The sequence below is a fragment of the Larus michahellis genome, chromosome 6 (assembly GCF_964199755.1).
Source record: "Larus michahellis chromosome 6, bLarMic1.1, whole genome shotgun sequence".
Taxonomy (NCBI): Eukaryota; Metazoa; Chordata; class Aves; order Charadriiformes; family Laridae; genus Larus; species Larus michahellis.
The window spans coordinates 66,032,339-66,053,382 of NC_133901.1; positions in this window are offsets into that span (position 1 = coordinate 66,032,339).

Sequence of the window (21,044 nt, forward strand, 5' to 3'; positions counted from 1 at the left end):
GTAAGGGCCAGATCAAAGCTGTACGTGCTGCTGGAAAATGTACTATGACAGCTGCACGTTGTTTTTCCAGGTGCTTCCCTGTGTCAGGGGTAGTCTTTTCTTTCAGTCTTGAAATAGAAGTTTTATAATTTCTGAAAGACAGCCACTATTAAGACAAAAGTTACTTAAATGATAAACACCGTTTTTTACACCTGTTTTTATTTTTAGCCAAATATCTAGCTTAAAGGTTCTTGGATAATGTTGTATTTTAATAGAATAAAAAAATGCTCAGGCTTACATCGTTGGTTGGTGGGGTTTTTTTTTTGTCAACCTCCAGAACTACTTAAAAATGCAAACAACAGGAGAAGAAAATGTGAAATTTAAATGCCAGGGAGATAAAAGCCCTCTTTCCCTTCCCCCTTCGTAAAGTGTGTGGGGTGGGAGGATTGGAAAGCTCTTAATGATGCAGCGCTGTGGTTTGAAACTAGAGATTCAGAGTATGAATTTTTTATAAGTCTTGTGACTGAAAGTTGAAATGCCTGGGTGTTTAACCGAGCATTTCTATAGAAATACCAGAGAGGTCATTAGTCCAGTGTTTGAAATGCTCTGTTACGGGCCTTTACCGTGGCTAATATAGGCATACGCAGTAAGAATGGAAAGGTTTTGGATTTGCAACTAAATGGCTTTTCAGATAAGGAGTAATATATTCAGAAAGGCAATAGCAGCCTTGGTTTTGGGTCAGGAGGAACAGCAGGAGAAAAAAAAAAGTCACGTTGCAGATGTTTCAATTGACTATTTTCTTCTGTTAAACAAGCAGAGTAGGAAATTTGGCACATTTTGTGCACCTGATGGCAGCTTAAGAGCCTCTGAAATGTTCAGCTCAGTAATCGCTTTTTCCTCTCCCAGGAACGTTTTCAACGGGAGCCATGTTATCTTAAAGACACGTTATGAGGCAAGAATCAGGCGTGTTTCAGCATTTTCAATGAGAACGAAAGAATAAAGGGAAGTAGCAGCAAATGTGTTAACATGAATACAAAAAGGATGTGCAAAAAGTGTTCTATAACATAAAATAGGATTGAAATAAGAGAAAAGCAAATTGTTTAAATTTCTCAGGTAGAGGAGAAAAAAAGATTCATCTTAATACCATCTAAAAAGGACCTTTAATAGCATATTTTACTTTGGCTTCAATTTGGAAGTTGCTATTGGCATTTTCTGGAATTCTGGATAAATAGAAAGGTGTATGCAATCTCACTAATTTCTACCCTGGCTACAAAGAGCTTTGTCAAGCCGTGTAGAATATATTCAACTATTTGCACTTCGAACAGATAAAAATTATTAAATAGGATGGTAGACATGCAAAAAAAAAAAAAAAGACCCTATATGTATATTTGATTTTTTTAAAAAGTACTAGGGGAGAGTTTATTAAAAGGGATGTTTCGCCTATATTTAAATGAGGAAAATACTCTCTTGTTTTGCAAATCAATTTAGGGCAGCAACAAACCTGTAAGTCTAGAACTTCAAAACCAATTTTCAACAGTTTGCAGGAGATTGCAACAGTGCTGGTGTACAAAGATTGCAAAATATATAGAGCCCGGTAATTTAATAGAGAACATGTAGCATAAATTCACAGGAGGGACGTGTGTTTCAGCCAGTTCTCCTGTTCTAAGCAAAGAGTAGTGACACCCTGGGAAGGTTTGTCCTGATTCATCCCGTCTCGTGACTGGTACAAGGATCTTTGGGTTTAGGAGTGTGTTTGTGACAGTAGGACCAGTGGAAGAGGCACACCCTGAAGTTCACGTCATGGCACCAAGGAAACAAACATCCATATCACAAGCTTAGAAAAGCGATTACAGGTGGTTTTGTGTTTTTTTAAAAAATGTAAAAAAGTCTAAATAGATTCTGTTTCAAAGCAGGAAGCACTGGGTTGTTTTGTAATTAGTGGTTTCAGTAATTTTCTTCATCCCTGGACTGGAGTCATTGCCTGCTTTTGTAATATCTGTTGGCAAAATTATTTCATTCTTTCATGGGCCTCCTATTGTTTTTGTATTATATGTCTTAGAGGCCAAAATTAGATTACCATTCTCATGGTGCTGCATGAAACAGGATTTAGAAAGTGATTAGGTAAATTCATGAGGAAAAGAAAAAATCCATTGAAGGCTCTTAAATAGAAAGATTGCTGGAAGTTCCACGGGTGACTTACTGCTGGGGGGTGTCCTTTTCTTTTAGCTGTCCTCAGGCGTCTACGATTTCAGACAGGATACACTGCATAGAGAGCAGCTGGTCTGGTCCAATTCGGAAGATACGTTTAAAAAAATAAAGAAATGCAGTGATCGGGACTGCTTCCAGTCCTAGTTGTGAACTCTGCCAAGCATAATGTCATCTTATTGCCAGGTGATTCTACATTTTGTTGGAGTAAACCTCATTGAAAGCACTGAGGCTTTGAAGCATGTTATATTTCCTTTGAAATAATATAAATTCCTTTTCTTTTTTTCTATTCTGCTGTTAGAAGAGGTGGGTTGCAGTATACGTTTTCTCCCAGTGCTGGCAGAAAGGGCTTTCCCCATCTCCAGCTGGTCCCTTTTCGCGACCCCCTTGAGCCCATTCCTGGCCCAGATGATGGTGCATCTCTTGTGGGTCAGTATTCATTTCCACATCCCTCAAGTACGTTTCACTGCCATGAGCCAACTTCCTCTACTCAGAAGTGGAGGAAAAAAATACGGTTTGGACAACTCAATCATATTTAGGCTGTGTTAGTTCCATAGAGAACCACCAGCAGTCATGAGTTGTCCAATCCATTGAGTTGAACGCATCCATTTATCCTCCTGAAAAATCTGACTCTCCAACATTTAGTTATTTTTCAGGATGAAAACTGAGAATTTTAGGGGGTTTTAGTCCTATCCTAGAAGTTACTCAACGTATGAATTCAGAAAAGGATGCTAGACCCGTGTTTTCAGGATTGGCGTGCACTTTACGCTAGACCCATGTTTTCAGGATTGGCGTGCACTTAAGTGTTGCTTTTTGGTTGGATCCTACCTGAGACACCTCAAGCTCAATTCTCAGAGCTAATGAGAAACTGCAGAGTTTACTTTAGAATTACAAACACTGGGTGGAGTGGCAGAAAATAGATTTCTCTGCTGCCCAAAAATGCAGATGCCCCAAATTGACGTTCACTTCTGAAAAAAAAAAAAAAAAAAAGAAGAGGCTTTTAACTTTGTGTCTCAATTTACCAATCTAATATGATCTGTCTCACAACAGGGATCCCGCGGCTGGTTACGAACAGCTTCGCAATCTTAACGGGCAACAAGTAAAGCCCTTGAGTGGGTTAGTAATAGTGGCTGAGAGCCCAAACGGTTTGGATCAGAACGTGTCAAAAAAAAATAGAGAGTGAGCGTTTGCATGCAAGGTTTAGTTTGGCCCAAATACAAATCCAGACATTTGACTGAAGCTCATCTTTAATTATCGTCAAAAGTATGTTCTGCTTGTTTAATCAAGAGCTTAATATTTTGGATGTAAAGGTGCTTTGGGTACTTACTTCAAGAGGCTCATGTTCAAGCTTAGAGTAGCCTGTCTTTTAATTAGGGATTCTGTTACTCTCTCCCTGGCTTTTTTTGTGTCATGAAACAAGATCCTCCACTTAGGGACTGTAACACGGAGATAACTTTTCCAAGATTTAAAAAAAAAAAAAAAAAAAGGCTATTTTAAATGTAAATATAACAAATTCAGGCTTTTTATATTACCAGTATCCAAGGCAAGTGGAAGATTTCCTTTATTCCCTGCCTGCTGTTACATCCTTAAGTCCAGAAACTGCTCTTTAAATCACAGACGCGAGTGAGGTTTGTCACACGTATTTTGCTCCTTACTGCGTTTGCTTCCCTGGCTCCTGGTATGCATGCAAATGCTAGCTTGCTTAAGCTTTAGAAAGCGATATGTTTGGGATAGCTGTTATTACATCTGTCATTTAGCGTTCGCTCAGGAACCTTTTCCTTACCCACTCTGAGGCAGATTCACCATCCCTCATAAGAATTGCAGGCAGCCTCCCCGAGCCCCTCTTGCACGCTCCCAAATTGTCTTTCTCAGCGTGGAGATTATTTTAGCTACTTCCCCCACTACATTTCAAGTATAATTACACTATGATCAATATGGTTTAGATGTTCCACAACATTATTTTTTTTTAATACTTGGCTCACTTCCTGAATTAGTCTGAAGCCCCCTCTGGCTGATGGAGAGGATTCAGGAAACTGCATTAAAAAGCAATTTTGGGCTTGTGTAAGGGTTCTATGGCTAAAGAGTTAATGCACACACTTCAGGGATGAACATAATTTTTTGAGATGAGGGTCCCCGTGAGGCTTTGTGCCGCACTTGCCCTTCATTAAAAGTGTAATTCCCTGCGTGGGTCCGCAGGGGGTTGGTTGCTGGGCTGGGGTTTGTGCCGGGGGTCCCAGCGGCAGCGGGCGCAGGCTGGCTGCTCTCTCTCGTTAACCTCCGGATAAGCTCGGCCAAATCAGGCCATGGCGAGAAGCTTCCTCCCTTCTGCTGGAGGTTATCACCCCTGCGGTAAGGTCAGAGCTAAGCACGTGTCTGTGCCGCAGCCGTTTCGCTGCAGAGCTGAGACTCTTGATTAGCCCTTATGGCCGTGAAGGAGGAGGAGAGAAAGGGCTGGAGGAGAGGGGGAGTGGGAAAGAACCACCTGGCTCTTCAACAATCCCAGCCCCAGATCCGTGCCCCGGTCTCGGGAGAGCGCTTACTTGTGCAAATACTCCGTAATCCAATTTCACCAGCTACAGCCCTGGGATCAGTGACATGCCGTGGCAAGGTCTTGGGTTTCTGTAGCTGCTCGCAGCTCCCGTGTAGCCTGACACTGCCTCAGCTGGAAGGAAAAAAACTAAATAAAGGCACAGTAGGGGATTTGGGGGAAGCTGCCCCAATTCTCCAAGCCAGAGGGAGTATCAGAAATTTTAGCCCACATCCATGAGGTTTCTTGGAAAAGGAAGATTCTGACATTTCTCTGTTATTCACCTTCACCTCTCTGAATGCCTCTAAGTTGCATGTGTGCTATCAAGCTACTAAAAAAGGGGAAAAAAGGACTTTACTGGTCATCTCTGCGTACTCTATGGAGAAGGTTGGCCTGTGTAAGTGCGGTGGATAGACATGCCTGTGTGCTGCCGCGCCGGGACTTTGCGGTGCTTTTGGCATCCCCACAGGGCTGTACATAAAAGCTGTCCACCTAAACATACATAAACGTGTTTGTGGAGCTGAACCTTTCCCAAACGCCTGCAGAGATCCTTTCCTTTTCCCTCCTGTATGGTCAGCCCCCACCTCCTCCCAATCTAACAATTTAAACTAAAATGAAATAACTTTTTCCAGGCAGCCAAAGCTAGACCAGGCATTTTCACGTAAATAAATCGGGGCGGGGGGGGGGGAATATCTATTTTAGAGATGAGTCTAACAAGAACTAAGTAAAGAAACAGTTTCCTCAGTTCCCACTGCAGAGCTGGAGGATGGCCATTGCAGTTCCTTGGATAAACCCAGTGCCATTTGAGCATGGAAAAGTAGATTGGCTTTTCGATGCATGGTCTTTTGTATTGGCAGGAAGCTCAGGAAAGGAGCACGGAAACACTTATTTACATATTTCCATTTCTGTACCTTCCTACTAACAGGTTTTTACAACAGTTTTTCTGGGCCCGTATTGATGCTTCTGTGTTCAGATAATGAAAATGTTTAGTTTTATTCCCTTCACAACCTATTTTTGCAGAAACTCAAGTAGCTTTTTTTCAGAAGATGGATAAAGACCATGTTTAATGGCAAATAATAATCATTGCACACATATGTGGACTACATATTGTAACACATATACATACATATGCATATGTAATACATATATATATATCAATCTGGGCTACATATTTGTAATAACATAAGTTACTCTGTTCAACTATATAAGACAAATAGCTATATTACTGAAATCTCTGTAAATACCATTAGTAACACGTTTCAGCTGAGAAAGCATAACGTTACAATTCCTGTCTTTCTCCCGTTAGAGTTTATTTAATAGTCTGGTTTCATACTACCCTGTCTGCGCTGCTTCTGTGCGGGGTCTGCTCGGAGCAAGGCACACACCAGCCAAATTTAAATTCACCCAGAAACACGACCTCAGGCTTAACGCTCAAAAAGTGACGTTTGAAAGAACAGGAGCACCTCACAGTTTCCCAAACATTTTGCAAGTTGGCAAACTGTATTTTCTCTGGAGTAACAGAGAGATCTGGCCTTATCCTTTGACACTTTTTCACGCTTTCTACCTTGTTTGTGCATAAGACACTGTAGAGGAATGGGCTAAGTGAACTAAGGAAGTATCAAATAATTAAGAACAAGAATTAGGAAAAATATTAGGGGTGAGGGGTTGTTCTTACATTTGGATTGTCAGTAAAAGCAGATAAAAACCTCTTGCAGAAATGTGATTAAAATCAGTGTTCTTCATGTTCACTTCCAAACTACTGATGGGGAAAACAATTCAAATCCCTCTTAAGTGAAGAATAATTTCCCCATTTTTGGACAAACTGTGCTCTCGTAGCTTCATTAAGCCAGAAGGCAAAATTCACGCGTATTCATATAATTTTGGTTCTGTTCAGTTTCCGTTCTTTCTTCCCGGGCACTCAGTGATGCAGAGGATACTGGATTGACTGAGAAGGTGAAATTCTAGTCTGCGAGCTAAAAAAAAGCGAGGAATTTATCTGTTGTCCTCAGTATCGCAGCAAATTAGGAATTCCTCCCACTACCAGCCTACAACTTTTCAGTTATTCCAATAATTTTCGAAGCGTGTCTCTAAAACCACAGCTGCCTGAAATGCAGCCTGTACACTTCTATTTGAATTTACTTATTGAGCTCTCCGCCTAACAAATGGAAAAACTGAAGTAAATATTTTCAATATGAAATTTAAAACTTCTCTGAAATAAGCCCTAAAGAAGCTTGGCTTCCTGAATAATTTCTGCTAAAATTTGTCATCCGTACAAGGTTATTTAATCCGAGTCAATATTTAAAAAAAAAAAAAAAAGCCAGGAAGATGAAAACTGTCATATAAAAAGTGAAACTGAAGTTCTGTGAAGGCTGCATTTCCAAATACCGTTATTTTTATTGGAATGGGTAAAGCTTAGAATATGGTAATGAAAACTTGGAGGGTTTTTGCCAAGATTTTGACTTAACCACTTTTGATCAGCAATGTTTTCTCAAAAGCGTTTTAAAAAAGCAGCCCGTGTAACTCCATGAGCACCGGCAATACATTTTCTGCCTTCAGTACAGTGACCTAATCAACTCGGCTTAAAGACAAATAAAATCTTTAATGCAGTCAGTACAGTTTTTGTTTGAATGCCGTGTGTTGAAATTACTCAGATGTAACGGAGGGAGCTGCAGATGCATGCACTGCCAGCTATATGAATGATAGCCCTTATTTTTATAATAGGATTGCTGCGTTTATCACCCCAATTACAATGATCCTAAGCACTTCTGCTTCAGAAAAGGCAGAATGTATTAAACAAAGGGTTTAAAGGTTAAAACCGGGGCGAAAAACTGCTAACGGAGTACTAAAACTGCACATTTACAAATTTTTAAGAGTTGAAAAACAGAGTAAACCTCCTCTCAACGTTTTTTTAGTTCCACAACCTGTATGCTCCTACATACCATCTCGTACAAGTGGGAGTATTGTCGGCTTCTACTAGCCTGAGAGAAACATTACCGACGTGGAACATAATCAATGCACATCACGTACAGTGGCTGAAATAAAGGTCTCCGTAGCAACATTAACAACAGTTATTTTTAAATGTTCTACCTTAGCCTCACGTTCATGTTTTTTTAAATACAACTATTAACTGTTTCCACGGCAGATGCTGCTGTGAGCCGCCCATCCAACAAAACTCCTTTGTCAAGGCTTGAAAAGATGATCCCTGCCTTGTTTTTTCCGCAGATCACTGCAGGCTTGCTTTCCTTTGCAGTCAGCAAATACCCACTAAATATTGCATAATTATTTATCAACAGGCAGCTGGTCTGGAAAATGACCCTGTGAGAGCTCCCTCTGCTCTCGGGAGGAGGAGGAAGGGGAACGGGAGCAGAAAGCATCTAACAAGCAAAACCTGAGCAGGTTGTGGACAGAGATCCCTCAAACTGGTAGCACAGAAACAATGGAAAAAGGGTAGAAAACAAGAAGCTGGGGAGGCACATCGTGCTCGGGAGGAAGGCTGGGGGGGCAGATTCAGCAGGTGAGGTGGTGAGGAGGAGGAGGAGGAAGAAGAGGAGTTTGGAAAGCACCTCCTCATCCCCCATGAGCATTGCCACAGGCGCTGCAGCGGAGGAGCCACTGCGGGAGCAGAGCTTGGTTAAAGACAGGAAGAACAAGAGAAAACAGTTGGGTTTTATCTCAGGGATCAGAAATTGCTGCTTCTGGAGGAGGAGCAGGAAGGACGATAATATTTTTCTGAGAAATGAAGCACAAGTGGGTTTTTCCTGCGTACCCCTCCTTCAGACCTGCCATCCCCTTGCTGATTCCGCTGTAAAGACCAAGTTAAGGCTGGTGTGGATCCCCAGACCGCCTCATACCCTGCATTTGTCTTCGTTATCTCAGGGTAATCTTGTCGCTTTCCCCTGGTTTCTCACCCCTACAGAAGGCAAAGCAGTTCGCAGGGGGAATGCAGATTTCAGGCAGGTAAAACTGGTAGAGAGCGGGCTCAGCTCAGCCCCGTGCCTGGTGTGGTAGTGGAAGGAATAGAAAGCTCTTTTCCGTTGTTAACTTCTCAAGAGACAATGAGCGAGGGCCAATAATAGGGATAATTTATACAGCGCTGTACACGGGAGTGATACAGGAGTAACAGAGGCATATAGTGCAAAACTCTTGGGTTTCGTTAATAATATATAAATGCACATACTGGGTTAAAAAAAAAAATAACAACAAAACCAAACCAAAAAACCAATCAACCAAACAAAAAGAAAAACCCAAAAAACCCCAACCAAGTTTGCAAGTCTGTTAATAGACTTCTGAGATGCTAATTTTTGTTTCATTAGCTTAAATGCTTAAAACATAGTCTGGCCATACTGTTTGTACCCTGCAGAAATGATCTGCTTCGGAGGGAGCATGAGCCAGGGAGCGTGAGGGCGTACTTGAACCATTCTCTGCTCTATTAATATACCCACGCCTGGGCTCCATCTCTGGAGCAGCTTAGGCACAAAGGGTGTCAAAGGCAGGTAAATATGGATAAATGACATGGTAAGAAGGATGGCAGGAAACAGATGAGCGGGGTTTTGACAACGGGCTTTTTCTTTGACAATGGTTTTTTTCACAAAGAGGGTGTCCATGGATAGGCAAAAGGAGTGAGCTTTGTTCCATGCTAAATCTCTTCAAGGGAGACCAAAGGTCTTTAACAGAGAGATGCATTTGTGCAACAGAATTGCCTGGGGTGGGGGGAGCTGGTATATTTGGGGGTTCTTCTCTTTCCTTTCTATTAGGAAGGCAGCACAGATTTCTTCAGCTAATTACAGCTCTGTTCTGAATGGCGACTGTCAAGGAAGTTCTTCCTCAGGACCGTATCCCCCTTTCACTTGTACCCTACGCTGTTTGGCTGGGAAAGCCTGGGAGAGACCCTGTCGATGGGAAATTTGGCCGAGCTGCCCATATCTCTAGGAAAAGGGCAGCCATCAGCAGCTCTGTGAATGCTTAATGTAGTCGATACAGCTACTAGCCAGGCGGCGGCGGGGGGGGGGGAGGAAAATATCTGAAGATTTAGGACCAACTGCAAGGTCTGTTCAGGATCTGTGCCAAGGAGCAGCTGGACAGGCTGCGAGCTGAAGCCTGTTACACCACCGTGGTTCATAACCAAGGTAATTGTCTGCGTTTGATTTTACACAGGAGATTTGTGGGCATTAATACTTCCTCCGCACCAGTTGCTCAGCATATCTGATGCTGTAACGTGAGCTTGCCTGCTTTCTCGTTGGTTAAAAGGGCACTGTCAAGGACATTTTCAAAGTACATGCCAAGTTATTTGTGAACCCCTCTCAGAGCAGTGAAAATACTGCTTTTCCACAAGGCCACGTTCTTCCTTTCCTACAGTTACTCGCATCAGCGTGACCCTTCTCACAGTAACTTTCTTTTTAGCATCTTTTATTGGAAAGATGCATTTGCTGGGGGAGACTGTTCACTTGCCACAGGACGGATGCCATTAAGAGCAAGCAGAGGTTCAAATTTAGGTGAAGGAGGAGGTCACAGAGGCAGTGAAGGTTTGAAAATAAGTTATTGCTGCTCTACCACATGCTATCGACTTTTCCCTTCTACTTCCCCACCTTTAACTTTTAGTAGCATTAGCAGTAATATCATGGTCTGTGGCTGGTTCACATTTTGTTTTGTTGTTGGTTGGGGTTTTTTGACACAAGCATTATCTACAGAAATAGGTTTTGGTCAGAATTCAGGAGCACAGCCCTGTCTTCCCTCCCCGCTCATGGTCTGGCTCAGCATTTTGTTCCTGTGTTATTCTGCGTCTGGGCTCATCTTACCCACCTTCCAGGGTGGTTTTGATTTGAATCTGCCCCATCTTGACATTCAAGGACAGTATTATAACAATTTGGGTACCAAGCGTGGAGAGAAGGGCAGCCCTTCTAGATAGCAGTGTCAGGATTCCTGCCCTGACTCTCACCACAAGCCTCAGCTGAGTCATTTTGTATCTTCAGAAGGTACCTTGTCACCTGAGTCCTATGAGAAGATGGGGCTTAGCTCCTCAACATTAAAGTCACACCTGTGAGATCAGGATAAACACACTTACTAAAATGACAAGCTGTTTAGATAGGTCACGTAGGCACATCTGGGGCGGCTGGGATAAACATCCTTGACCCTCAGCCGTGCTAGTGGGCTGAATATAGCTCTTGTTGGAGGCCACAGCAGCAGGAAGCTGCGTTACGCTCTATCGAAGGACCACAGGGCAAGTGAGGGTGCTGCGGTCGCTCGCATTACATTTTCTTTCCCTGTGGCTTGGTGACTCATCTTTCACACTTCCTTATTATCCCATTTACCGACAATACAAAGTACCCTTCTCTAATAGAGAAGCATTTAGAAGCACTGGGGTTTGGTAAACAATATAAAAATGATTCTTGTGTAGCCATTAAGATTTTGGGTTCACAGCTTTTCAGAGGAATGCTTATCTTCATGCGAGCACATCTCCTTTCCACAGCCCACTGCTGACACATGGGACCCAACTGTTAATAGTTTCAGCAATACCCCTGATGTACTTGGGGCTTCTCTCATCCAGAATACGTGATGGATGGTGAGAATTTGCAATATCTGGTCCTTAGCATCTGAAGATTTCATGCTCAATAAATCTCCTGCATTTCTTTCTTGTTTTTGTCTGAGAAGAAAACTTCTACTGACTTTTCTGAGATTGGTTCGGTTCATTATGCTTTCGCTGGCGCCTGTTTGCTGATTAGCTCATCTAAGGAAATTAAGTCCTGAGCTGGTCTGGCAGACAGAGTGTATGTTCTTGTGCACTGTGATGAAGAAGGTGGAGAACTTGAAAAACAGAGCCTGTTATTTGTAAATGCAGTAAAGATACCAAGGAATAACTTGCAAGATTTTGCTGGACATGTAGATCCAAACAGGCTGTTGCTAAAGACTAACATGGCTGAGTGGATCAAAGGCACCTAGAGGATGGTCACAATCAAAGAAAATACATTTTCCTGTAGGTAAGAATGGAGAGAACCCTCTGTCTTCTCATATTACTGATACTGGGGGTTGTGATTTTTTTTTTCTTTTTTGTTTTTGTTTGGGGTTTGTGGTTTTTTTTGTTTTCTTTTAAACTAAGCCTGGAATATATTATTCCAGGACATTACTTAAGTGCCTCAGGAATTAATCACATAGAGACTAATAGCTGCATCCCTCAGGTTTCCTGTGGCATTAAAAGCCTCACTGAAAAACAAGCACAATAAAAATACACGATCCCTTGTACAGCTTCTTCTGGAGATTCAGGAGTAATCTTGGCTTGAGGAAACAAAAAACAGTCTAAAGCTTCATCCCAATTTTTCCAGGACATGGGGATCTGAAGCTTAATTCTTTTGGAATAGCAAGAGATGCAAAGCCAGCTCATACTTTCTCCAAAACAGATCAGCATCTGCACGTCAGCCTGTAAAACAGAACAGCGAAGAACATCACATCATTAGATCTTGCCAAGGTTTGTCCAGTCAGGCTTCCTGTAATGTGATACTAAATCTAGCAGCGGAGGAATACTGGAAAACCTAAGTGCAATTCCTTCACAGGTGGTAATATGCCATTATATCTCGTCTAAAGGGTTGGTTTCGGTACTACTTATTGATGGTAACAGGAAAGCTTTGTGGTTGTGTAGGCAAACTCAAGCAGTCATTACAATGAAGAGGACTTTCAGCTTCTTCCCTTTTTTCCCCCAGCTTGAGCCCCCATAGAGCTAGAATCAGCACAGAGAGACTTGAACTCATGCATAAAAATATGCAGCATCAGGTGCCTTTTTATTCATCTATGGCTAATGGTGCAACTGCTGCCATCACTCATTTCTTAACGGTTTTTGAAGAGCATGAGCACATTTCGCACCACTCAGTTGAGTTCCCTCACCTCTAGACAAGTAAAGCTACAATGAACTGTTTTCTAGAGAGGTCCTAAGAGGACAGCTGAGAGAAAACAAAAGATAGCCAGCAAATGGTACACTTGTCTGCATTCAGAAGGGCCTGGGAGAGGTCCACTTAAAACCAGCTTTGAATCCAGTCACCCCCTCTTCTCTTAGGGGATCCGCCTGTGGTGACACCACCACCAAGCAAGTAACCTATTTCCCGGTTGTCTCAATAGCTGAGACTTTTCTGGACAGATGCACAAATTTTTTTTTAGCATAAGTTAATAGAGAGTTTTGTACCTTATCAGTCCCTCTGTATTTCTCATGTCTCTTCTCTGGGAGCTGGGTTGGTGCCTGTCCGTGGGCTGCAGCACGGCCATGGGGTCAGTGCTGTGTTTGCTCCTCAAGGTATATCCTTACACACTGTTTGGATTTCCAGCGTGTAAAGTGACAGAGCTTTCCAGCACAGGGGTGAAGAAATCCTGTAGGAGAAAAAATGCAACAGCTCAGGTATTGTTTCACCTTCTACAAGCATTATTTTATTTTTTGATGGTAGAATCAGGAGAATGAGGCAAAGGTCGAGCTCCAGCCTTCCTGAGGTGAGTGTATTGCTAACAGTCACCCCTACTTTGGCCTGGTACTTGCCTTCCAAGTGCCTGCATGAGACCAGATATCAATAGTTTTATTGTTTCAACCATGCTCAACACAAGCTGGCCTTGTCAATGGATTTAAACAGCTCTATAACATTAATTTACTTCTTTCTTTTTTTTTTTTTTTGAAGGGGGGGATGTTGTCAGGAAAGAAAGAAAACCCTATTTTCCTCCAACAAAATTTACTTTCCAGGAAGCTCAAGAGATTCTACCTCTATTTCTTGCTACAGAAATTAAAAAAAAAATTAAAAATGGAGACACAGCCAACAGTTGCTAGCTATACAAACAAACCAGTTCCCTCTTCCACACTTGTAAGGACTAAATCTATATGCCCTGTATCTCCAGCAGCAGGTAGCTGTCGTGGATCCTTCCCCACAGTGCAAGCAATCTCGAGTCTGGGAGAAAGACCAAGGCACCCAAGCAGAAATATGCCACGCTCCAAGGCAATGAAGCCCTATTTTACCAGTCCACAGCCTTTTTTCTTTTCAGCCAGCAGCCACCCTCCATATATATTACCTCTTCTGCAGGTGGGTCACCTAAAGACCATATCGCTGCCAGGGATTTGAAATAATAATAGTAATAATAGAAATAATAATAGTAGTAGTAGTAGTAGTAATAATAATAATAACGAAATAAATACTCCAGCCACCCCTTTTAAGGTTTCATTTCTTAGTGAACTGCCAAACCTCCAAATCTCAAAGCTCTGAGAAAGCAAATCTCACTATTTGCTCTGAATTCAGCCAAGTTTAATCCTATTACTTTCAATTAACCCCTGCTGGACTTACACTGCTTCATAAAGACGCTGCTGGAGACCGGTCTTCTCACTTACTCCCTTCTTCCTTCCCTTCTGCCAACCTGCTCTGTCCTTCAACCTGGCACCGATGACATAAAGTTTTCTATTTTTAACTCCTTCCTTGCAGCCTGGTATTTTTCTCAGATGTTATCCTGACATCTGGTAGTGGTGATGTGTTCACTCACTCCTGGCTCACAGGATGTTTCACACCCCCTGACAGCGGGGTGACCCAGGCAGTAGCTCACACGTAGTAGCTCGGAGCATCTATGGAGACAGGCACTGCTTACTTTCCCCTTCTGTGTCTTTAGCAGGAACCAGGCCTCTAGATGATGATGAACTCCTCCATCTGTTCAGCACGTCAGGAGAGAGGTGGTAGTTTTACTGCTGCAGTATTAGTTGGTCCCTTGTCCATCTTTTGAGATGTCATCCCAAAAATTTCTGTAAGAAGCAGAATCCAGATTTTCTGAAGATACCCACCTCTGTTAGAAATTCATATGACCTACCATATGATTGTTAGTAAGTACTAGTTGAGTATAAATAGTTGCATGTGTTTGGTGCCTTACCATTAAATAATATGAGGTTGCTGCCATCTGTGTTCTATTTGTAGTCTTAGCATCTTTTAATCACAAAAGAAGACCAAGCATTACCGAGTAAATAAACAAGCATTACAAGAAATGGAAGAAGGAGAAAAACTACAGCAGTCCTGGCGATCACAAAACAAAAAGTGACATGCTAGAAATGTCGGTCTTCATAATGTCCTTAAGCAACCATCCTAAATGGACAAGTAAGATGTTTTACCAGGCTGCTATCTCCGACAAAGCATCAGCAGGATCTGAAAGGCTGGCTTATGTGCCTCTGCTTTTTAGTTTCAATACATAAGTTTTTACACTCTGTACATTGCGTCATTCCTTGAAATATGCAGGTTCTAAATGAGTAATGAGCAGGGGATTTACTGCAATGCTTCCCATAGCTGTGAGTTAAAGGTTTGGGTCTCTGTGCAAAATTTGTTGCTCAAGCACCTCAGTATAATACCCTGGCTCAAACACAAATCAAGTTCACCAGTGCCACAAACCAGGCAAGAGCATTACCAGAGCCCAGGGCTCAAAAATGAGTGAGCTCCTGCAGTCTAATGAGTTACTTACTGAGCATCACTGGAGCCAGATGCTCTTGGCCTGTCACATATTTGAGGAAAAATGTGTTCATTTAAGTGTCAGGAGAAAAAAAAAAGAAAAAGATTTAAGATAATGCATTTTGGCCGTGTGTTTGTGAGGGTCTAGAAGTATGCATGTGGTTGAACCCCCAGCCTTGACGAACACACAGTAACTCTCCAACCAACAGTAACTTGATTATCTCTCCCAGCCCTGAACTGAACCGCAGCAGTCGCTTCAGATTAGAACTGAGCGAGAGGCACGGGGCTGTCAGAGAGGGTGTAAATTTAACTTCTGAAATTGCAAGTGAGATTGAGTGAGAAACAGTATTTTACTGAGGATTTACTTTACGGAGTCACAGCGTCAGCACTTTCCTAAAGAAAAGCCTATTGTCTGCGAGGGAGAGCCGAGCATTTCCTACTGCACATTTAGTCAGTAAAAACTATTCCGTGCCTGGCTCACGCTGGGCTGTTCCCCTGACCGCATGCTGGGCTGGTCGGTATTTTTCTAACGCACTGAGAAAGAGAAGCCAGGTCTTCTCCGAGTTCCCTGAATCCTACAAACCAGCTGATTCACTCGTCGGTGGCCTGGTGCGTGTTCCCCGGCAGGAACGAAGTCACTCTGCAACCCTGGGTCAGCAAGAAGTGAAGCTGGGTGGCTGCGATCCAAGACAAGGGCTCCTGTGTCTGCTTGCTCAAGGTCAGGGAGCTGTTTGGATGCTTGAAGTATGCGCTTTGCTGTATTTAGCACATTGTGGGGTGGAACAGCGTGATAACATGAGAAGAAAAGGAAAAGAAAAATCGTGATGTAGAAAAAGTCAATTCTACTCGTGATGTAGGATTGCCAAATTGGACTTGGACAACCTAGATCTAGTGGCCATTTCTAAATCTAACGGAAATACTGTGGAAATAATGCTAGGGAAGTTTTAATCGGTGTCTGTGCTGGGGAACTCTGTATTTCATACACATTTTCCTTAAAAGAAGTATTGTTAGCAATTCCCTCACCTCATCATATACAACCCACGAAACCCACAGAGTCATACTGTGCAGTGCAGATAGCCCCTTTGCTCAGACAGCATTGCCAGAAGCAGCCTAAGAAGCCAAGCAGATAAATGGAAACCATCTGAGAGCCACAAAGCCCTTTGAAAAAAAATCATAAAACAAGCTGCCAACCTGCATGGGCAACCCACCTTCTTCTGTAAGACCTTTACATTTAATTCACTTCATAATATCTGGTTGAGTGAATTAAGCTTCTTCCAAAGGCCAGCCCCAATGGGACAGAACATACTTCATCGTGTGGCTCAGAGCAGAGCAATAGCTTTGAGGACAAGAAGTTGTGGCACTAGCCCTCGGAAAGGTGATTTGGGTGGATATGGTGTTTTTCTTCTCTCCCTGGACAGTGGTACTTATAAGAACTTGTCATGGTTTCAGCTGGGATGGAGTTAACGTTCGTGCTAGCAGCTGGTGTAGCGCTATGTTTTGGGATGAAAAATACTCTTGGTAGTGCACTGATGGTTTTGGTTGTGGCTAAGCAGTCAAGGCCTTTTCTGCTCCTCACACCACCCTGCCAGTGAGTAGACTGGGAATGCACAAGAAGTTGGAAGGGGACACAGCTGTGACAGCTGACCCCAACTGACCAAAGGCATATTCCATGCTATATGACGTTATGCTCGGTATAGAAAGCTGGGGGAAGAAGAAAGAAGGGGGAGTGATGGCATTTGTCATCCCAAGTAACCATTACGTGTGGTGGAGCCCTGCTTTCCTGGGGATGGCTGAACACCTGCCTGCCGACGGGGAGCAGCAAATGAATTTCTTCTTTTGCTTTCCTTGTGTGTGTGGCTTTTGCTCTATGCATTAAAGTATCTTTATCTCAACCCATGAGTTTTTGCTCACTTTTCTGATTCTCTCCCCCATCTGAACTGGAGGGAGTGAGCGAGCGCCTGCGTGGGCCTAGCTGCCAGCTGGGGTTAAACCACGACAAAACTGTATACAGTTTTTTGCCTACAGAATACTTTTAGGATACATGTAACTACTAGTAAATCCATATCACTCTGTAACAATCCAAAATTACTACAGCTGTCTCAGTTTGTGGCCACTGGATGTCACTACTGATCCATTGCAGAAGACCAGCAGATTTTTATGAGAGCAAAACAAAAACTCTCCTAATTTGGAGAAAATGAAATATTATTTTTCTTACTCTTATTGTTTATGAGAACTTGTCAGCTCATTTTCCTAAGTCAGCATAGCACGCCTGTTACCTTCTCTGTAACTGCAAAGGAGCACACGCGCAGACTGTTTTCTTGCACTTCCAGACAACTTCTCATTGAGGAAGAGTCCTTGGGATCAAGGAGAAGAAACTTCAGCTTCTAGAGCAACGACACCATGCCAAGGCCAGTGTGGAGCAGGAGCACCTCTGTGCAGCCTGGGCTCATGGGCTGGGGGACCCCAGGAGGCAGCTGTGGGTGCTGGGACCCTGCTCCGTGCTTTCCTGGGGCTGGTGCCAAGGGCCAGCCCATCACCACCCTCTTCCCTTGCCTCTTCTATGGATACAGTACAGATCTGCTTGTTTTCTTGGGGATAAAAGACTGATCCCACGTGTTATAAATTTTAAAAAGCGGTAGAGAAAAAGCACCTGCCAGGTGACTAAAGCTGAGTTGTCTATAGATCCATCCCACTGTGTTGGACGCTTGCATAGACATCAGGTGAGAGGTGGGTCTGCTTCTGAAGCCTTGCAATGAAGGAGGGAGCAGAGAAAATGAAAAGATTCTTTTCTGAGATATCTTTGCTCTGCTCTGCTGGCTTCCCCGCAGGCAAGAAGGGAGGCGATCTGATAGGAACAGCTGAAACGGGGCACTGGGGAGGGGAGAGAGAAGATGGCATCAAGATTTGGATGAGACTGGGGTTTTATGGCAAGGAAAGGGGGGTTAAGGAGATCCTGGAACAATCACATAGGAAATGTCATGAAACCAGGAATCAGCCTCGCTTTCCTGAGACATCAGGCCAGATCATATACATTGACGCACTTAGTGCAGTGCTCTGAAGGGTCCAACACCACTCACCAGCCCGACCGAGTGGAGCGCTCTGCTGAACGCTCTGCCAGTCCACCCTGCACCGCCTGAGTCCCACCTCATGCCAAGGTTGCTCAGGGCTTCCCAGGAGAAGGTCCTGTTTCCCATTCAGTATAGTGTCACTAAACTTTCATCATCCAAGCTGAAAATTTCAGTTAGATTTTCTGCCTCAAGCTGAAAAACAAGGGGATAAAACTATTAATCTGTTTTTAAGAGAGAAAATTGAGAGAGAAATCATACATACTCCGTAGAGACCTCTAGAGATTAGTAATTGGACTCTTCCAAGATTTATCTCCTTTAGGCAGGCAGCAATCCCCAAGCCATTTACAGGCCGGGTGACAGCCTGGGAGGAGAAAGGAGAACAGGACCAGACAGTTAGAGGGATGGAGAGTTGATATTATGCACAAGGTGGAATTAAGTTGTTACAGGTAACCCAAAACTATTGCCTTTGAGCTCCTCCATGCCACCTTGAAGTGGTTTGAGTGTAATTTTTGGAGTGGGTATCTTCCCCTTGTGAAGCAGTTTGTGCTGGGGGGTTGTTCAAGGTGGGTCAGGTGCTTTCAAAAGCTCAGAGGACCTCTGAGCTCCGGGGTTCCTGAGCTCCATTACAGAGGAGCAGAGCACGGCCTTAGAGCCTCCTCACCCAACCCAGGAGCTCGGTCCAGTGTGGATTACATCAGCTTGATGAATTCCTTGCAGTGACATAGCCACATAAAGATAGCAGTGACCAACACCCAGTTCTCTAAAGGAGCCGTGGATCTAACGGGACTGAGATGGGGCTCTCCCCGTCGCCGGGCTCTGCAGCAGCCGACCAGCCCACTGAGCTCATCGGAAACCTGAGAAACTCGTCTGATTTCTGCTGGGAGGTTCATTTTGATTTAATCAGCCTGGCGCTTCGCCAGCGTGAAAATTTCCTCGCTGCAATTTCCAACCCGTTTCAGCGAGAGCTAGAGGATAACCCACGGAGATCTTCCGCGCAGCTCCTCTTTGCCTCCTATTTCTTTACATGTGGAGCCATATGAAATGCCACGGGGAAATGGCATCACGTGCAGAGCTGTATTAGTGTCATGGGAAATGAAAGACATACTTACGTGTGACAGGAGAGAGGGGATGCAGAGCAGGTAGTTCCCTTAATCAGCTGACTTTGCTCAGAAAAAGCAGCAGAAAGACCATGCACATGGGATCCGTATTTTTCCTCGGCTAGTGGAAAAACTATGCTCTTTTTTAAGACAGGGTGTCCAGTGAAGTACAGCTCACTTTGCCAGTGTGACTGGGAGTTTGGCTGGAGAAAGGAAAGAAAAAAAAACAAAAACAAAAACCAAACACACAACCAAAAAAACTTAACCAGAAAAACCAAAATGCCATTTTGGCCAAAATTTCGCCATCCTTCCACACCCTGGATTTCTTTTCGTACCCTGGGAGAGCCAAGCAGGCAGCAAAGCTCAGCCATTGCACCTCAGTCCCAATACACTGCAGTGCCTGGGGGTTAGAAGCTTTTTAATACAGAAACAAACAAGGTGAGTGGGTATTTGGAACCAAAGCAAGCAACCCTTACACCATCCTAACACATCTTTCAACTCCACAAGTCATCCCGTTGGTTTCGGTAGGATTAATCACAGAGTAAGAAGCCGCTCGGCCTGAGAGAGGGAACCCAATCCCTTGTTTTCAGCTGAAGATGTAAACTTTGGGGCATTTTGACTTTGCAAAGACTCAGTTTGGCTCTCACTCAAGCTAGGGGGAGAGGTGGCTGTTCTGTAAAGCAGCCTATTGCAGGAAAGTCGTTTATCAGTCCAAACCAAGAGGCTGAATATCAAATTTAAATTGTCTTTTCACCAGCTTCATTTCACAATCACACTATATATTAAGCTAGTAAAGTTGAAGCTTCCTAACAAGGAAGCAAAGAGGGAAGGAGCTGGCCAGAGCTTTCCGAGACACACTGGCAGGATCCTTCCTTCCCCACTCCGTTGCAGATGACTCCCCAAATGCCTTAGCACCAACTGGATGCTTTCCCCCTCCTTTCCTGGAAGCGTTGCTTTGTCCTGTAGAAACTCAGATGCATATGACAGTATGTAAGGAGTTCTCACCAGCTCTTTTTATGAGCGCTATGAAAGATGCCAGATGATTATCTGAGACCTTCCCACCAAACCCGCGGCTTCAGGGGGACGCATGGAGGCTGGCAAGATAGGGAAATCCTGCGGCCAAAAGCTCTTGGAGAGAGCAGTTTCTCCTCCCACTTGCAGAGACCACACTTAAATATTTGTGGTATCATAAATATGCTCTTTAGCGTGTGCACTAATAGATGTCTGGAACACATCTGGGTTTGGTGGCTCGAGACCCTCGGGCTTGTGCAAGGCAAGGTAAGAAGTGTCCCGTGTGTGTGTGTGTGTGTGCTGGGGGTGTTGGGTGGGCGTCTGCTGGGGCTCCGTGGCGTTCTGTTCGACCCCATCCTGCTGCTAATGCGACCTGCCACCTCCACAGCTGTGGGAGCCTGAAAATAACAGTTTTCTATCACTAACCTGGATGACTATAACTTAAATATTACATGGGGGGGGGGGTGGAAGTTAGTACCATAGAGAGAAAACTTAGCAAAACAGACCTCTAGTGCCTTATAGGTTATGTGGCTGCTTACGTATGCCTGAAATGGATATAAGATATTCTCAAATTTGTTTATATAAACATAGCGATAATGCCCTGCTTTCCCTCAATACAGTGATTTTATGTTAAAAGGGTGTCACTTACATAACATGGTGCTCAAACCTCAATCGGGAAGTCTTAATTCCCTTCTTCAGGCATACTAAAACTCCCCCT